The sequence below is a fragment of the Arachis ipaensis genome, chromosome B5, assembly GCF_059453495.1.
Source record: "Arachis ipaensis isolate K30076 ecotype BB chromosome B5, ASM5945349v1, whole genome shotgun sequence".
Lineage (NCBI taxonomy): Eukaryota > Viridiplantae > Streptophyta > Magnoliopsida > Fabales > Fabaceae > Arachis > Arachis ipaensis.
The window spans coordinates 119835875-119840673 of NC_142440.1; the positions used below are offsets into that span (position 1 = coordinate 119835875).

The following is a 4799-nucleotide window of genomic DNA, read 5'->3' on the forward strand; positions in this document are numbered from 1 at the left end:
AACATATCTGGTGGGCACCTCCTTGTTAGGTCTTTAAACCTCTCCCATGCTTCATATAGAGTCTCACCATCTTGTTGCCTGAAAGTTTGGACCTCAGCTCTCAGCCTATTGATTCGTTGAGGAGGGTAAAATCTTGCTAAGAATTTGTTCACCACATCTTCCCAAGTTGTCAAGCTTTCCCTTGGGAAAGATTCCAGCCACTTGGCTGCCTTATCCCTGAGTGAGAATGGAAATAAGAGCAGTCTATAGGCGTCAGGATGAACACCATTAGACTTTACTTTGTCACATATTCTCAGGAAGGTGGTTAAATGTTGATTTGGGTCCTCTTGGATACTTCCTCCGAACGAACAGTTGTTCTGCACAAGGGTGATGAGCTGTGGCTTCAGTTCAAAATTGTTGGCATGGATGGTTGGCTTTTGAATGCTACTTCCACAGTTTACTGGGTTTGGATTGATATAAGAGCCTAAAACTCTTCTATCCTCCCCGGTATAATTTGCTCGACCTCTTCCGCCATGGTTGTGAGCCTCTTCTTCATGATGGTTTTCCATGTTTTCTTCCATGTTTTGATTCAAAGTATTCCTCAAAGTGTTCCTCCTCTTCTTCAGCACCAACTACACGTTTGTCTCTTGCCTCCCTCCTTAATCTATGGAAGGTTCTCTCATGTTCAGAATCAAAGGAAGTTGAAGCCCCGCTTCTTCTCCCTGTCATACAACCAACAAGTACAAGCAAAGAGAATAGGTGCAGAAAGTATATCTGTCAGAATTATTGTTAGTGTGAGTGATGCAATATATCAAACAGTTAGTGGGTTAGTGAGATGAATAGTAAATAACAAAGAAAAGTGGGGGGAGAGGAAGAAATTAACTAAAACAGGAAGTAAATAACTCAAACAGAAATTTAAATCAAACAAAAATAAAATGCTCAATCTAGTTATCCTCCAATCTAATCATTGTTGATGCACAATCAATCCTCGGCAACAGCGCCATAAACTTGATGCACAGAAAACTTGTCTCATAACAAATTTCCTTCGGTAAGTGTACCGAATTTGTCGTCAAGTAAAAACTCACAATAGAGTGAGGTCGAATCCCACAAGGATTGATTGATCAAGCAACTTTAATTAAAGGAATGTTCTAGTTGAGCTAATCAGGAATTAAGTTGAGAATTGCAGAAAATTAAATGGCGGGAAAGTAAATGGGGGAATTGCTCATAAATGTAAATGACAGAAATTAAAGAGAATGGGTAAGATCAGAAATGGGGAGTTCATTGGGCTTAGGAGATGTTGCATTCTTCGAATCAATCTCATTTACATCTCTTCCTCAATCAATGCACTCATTGATCTCCTTGGCAATCTTAAGTGATTGAATTACAATTTCTTGTAGTCAATCTCTCAAATCTTGATCAATAGCCAATTCCTTGGTCAATTGCTCATGAGAAGAGATGAAGTATGATCACTGATTATACCACATGCATTTTCCAAATCAAGCATTGAGAGGATTATAGTCACATATCCATCCAAACCCAATTTGGTCCAGCATGAGAAAGCATTTCTAGCTTGATCTCTTCATTCCTCTTCCAAGGTTCCGAAGAGATCCAAGTATAAATAGTTTCTTTTCCAAGATAACTACCCAATTGGATGAAGATCGAAAGCTTTCAAGTAAAATCAAGAGAAAAGATAGAAGAAGAATAATGAAAACTAGTATTGATCCATCAAATTACAACAGAGCTCCCTAACCCAATGAAAGGGGTTTAGTTGTTCATAGCTCTAGAAAATGAAAACAAAGATGGAGAATACATTATAAAAACTAGAAGAGCAAGAAAGTAAAATATAGGAAGTAGTTCTATGCTATTTTCCAACTCTCAGAACTCCCTCTAATAATTCAAAGCTACTCCTATATATACTACTCTTCTCATCTTCTAGTTGGTTCTTCAAGTCTTGGGCCTTTGGATCTTGAGTTTGAAGCAGTTCTCTTCTTCATTTGGGCTTGGCTTTACTTGCAGAGAGAAAGTGTGAAGTGGACAGAGACTTTTGCTCAGGACGTTAGGGGTGTTAATGTTTAGTGAAAATATGAGTTCGAGAATGTTAGTGACAATCAACTTTCTCACTAACGTTTCCTAAGTAAAAGCCACGTTAACTTCAACGTTAGTGGCACAAACGTTGCCACTAACGTTGCCTCGAGGTCCTTCGCACACGTTATTGGGACTCAACTTTCCCAATAACGTTGAAAAGCCCCCTTTGCTCCTACGTTAGAGCCCACATTAACTTAGTTAACGTGGCTCTTTAACGTGGGCTTGCCATCCTTCGAGAACGTTAGTGACACTCAACATTGTCACTAACGTTCCAATGTGCCCCCATGTCTCACGTTAGAGTCCACGTTAACTAGGTTAACATAGCTCTTTAACGTGGCCATGCTTAGCCATCCCCAACGTTAGTGACAATGTTGAGTGTCACTAACGTTGGCTCATTATTTACTCATCCACGTTAGCTTCCACGTTAACTAAGTTAACATGGCTCATAGTGGCTTGTGTGGTTCCTTCCAACGTTAGTGACAATGTTGAGTGTCACTAACGTTGGCCATCACCTTCTTCTTTCACATTAGCCTCCACGTTAACTAAGTTAACGTGGAAGTTAACGTGGCACCTTGGGGTTGTGTGGTTGCTTCCAACGTTAGTGACAATGTTGGGTGTCACTAACGCTGTCGACCACCCTTTCCTCCTCACGTTAGCTCCCACGTTAATCAAGTTAACGTGAGAGTTAACGTGGCATTGTGCACATAGGCCAACGTTAGTGACAATGTTGAATGTCACTAACGTTTGCCTCCTTTCCCCCTTTTGACGTTAGAGGCCACGTTAACTAAGTTAACGTGGACTCTAACGTCAAAAGGGGGAAAGGAGACAAACGTTAGTGAAGTTAACGTGGACTCTAACGTGGCCACTTATGAGCATTGGCCAACGTTAGTGATAATGTTAAGCGTCACTAACATTGGCTCAAATTCCCTACTTCACATTAGAGTTCACGTTAACTTAGTTAACGTGACTCTTAACGTGGGTAATGATGGCTTCGAGAGCGTTATTGGCAGTCACTTTTCTCATTAACTTTGCAAGTTACCTCCCATTCCCTGCTTCCTTTGGTCCTGAAATCAAGCAATAGAGTGCATCAAAGTTCTAGTCCAAGTCATGGGTAATGCAGCATACAATTTGTCACTAAATTCATGCAAAATCCTCCTGAAATCATGTAAAATGCACAATGTATGCTTAAATCCAGGTGTAAGTGAATATCTACCCAAAACTAGCTTATTTCCTAAGAAAATGCATGAAACTACCCTAAAAATAGTAAAGAAAAGGTCAGTGAAACTGGCCAAAATGCCCTGGCATCAATGTTTGATTTAAAATAAAATTGCTGGGGAATGATTGTGCATCAACAATGATTAGATTGGAGGATAACTAGATTGAGCATTTTATTTTTGTTTGATTTAAATTTCTGTTTGAGTTATTTACTTCCTGTTTTAGTTAATTTCTTCCTTCCCCCCCACTTTTTCTTTGTTATTTACTATTCATCCCACTAACCCACTAACTGTTTGATATATTGCATCACTCACACTAACAGTAATTCTGACAGAAATACTTTCTGCACCTATTCTCTTTGCTTGTACTTGTTGGTTGTATGACAGGGAGAAGAAGCGGGGCTTCAACTTCCTTTGATTCTGAACCTGAGAGAACTTCCTTAGATTAAGGAGGGAGGCAAGAGACAAACGTGTAGTTGGTGCTGAAGAAGAGGAGGAACACTTTGAGGAATACTTTGAACCAAACATGGAAGAAAATATGGAAAACCATCATGAAGAAGAGGCTCACAACCATGGCGGAAGAGGTCGAGCAAATCATACTGGGGAGGATAGAAGAGTTTTAGGCTCTTATATCAATCCAAACCCAGGAAACTGTGGAAGTAGCATTCAAAAGCCAACCATCCATGCCAACAATTTTGAACTGAAGCCACAGCTCATCACCCTTGTGCAGAACAACTGTTCGTTCGGAGGAAGTGTCCAAGAGGACCCAAATCAACATTTAACCACCTTCCTAAGAATATGTGACACAGTGAAGTCTAATGGTATTCATCCAGATGCCTATAGACTGCTCTTATTTCCATTCTCACTCAGAGATAAGGCAGCCAAGTGGCTGAAATCTTTCCCAAGGGAAAGCTTGACAACTTGGGAAGACGTGGTGAACAAATTCTTAGCAAGATTTTACCCTCCTCAACGAATCAATAGGCTGAGAGCTGAGGTCCAAACTTTTAGGCAACAAGATGGTGAGACTCTATATGAAGCATGGGAGAGGTTTAAAGACCTAACAAGGAGGTGCCCACCAGATATGTTCAATGAATGGGTGCAGCTGCACATTTTCTATGAAGGGCTCTCTTATGAGTCAAAGAAGGCCGTAGACCATTCATCCGGAGGATCTTTGAACAAGAAGAAGACTATTGAGGAAGCCATAGATGTCATTGAAACAGTAGTAGAGAACGACTACTTCTATGCTTCCGAAAGAGGAAACACAAGAGGAGTAATAGAGCTAAACAATGTAGATGCTCTGCTGGCCCAAAACAAGCTCATTACCCAGCAGCTGGCTGACCTCACCAAGAAGATGGAGAGGAACCAAGTAGCAGCAATCTCCACTTCGTCAACAACCCAAGAAGGAGTGAATGAGGAAGCAGAGGGTAGTCAGGAGCAAGCCAACTACATTGGGAATTCACCTAGGCAGAACCATGATCCATACTCCAAGACTTACAACCCTGGATGGAGGAATCACCCAAA

General features: G+C 40.8%; 2 non-coding genes across 2 annotated transcripts; one reads left to right on the forward strand and one right to left on the reverse strand.

Annotated features, from left to right (window-relative positions):
- LOC148565570 (small nucleolar RNA R71) lies at positions 1-107 on the forward strand. The gene has a single exon (XR_015884897.1). It is a non-coding gene; the product is annotated as a small nucleolar RNA R71 (small nucleolar RNA).
- A 4150-nt stretch (positions 108-4257) lies between these two features.
- Positions 4258-4364, reverse strand: LOC148565571 (small nucleolar RNA R71). Its single transcript, XR_015884525.1, has one exon. It is a non-coding gene; the product is annotated as a small nucleolar RNA R71 (small nucleolar RNA).
- Positions 4365-4799: the final 435 nt, after the last annotated feature.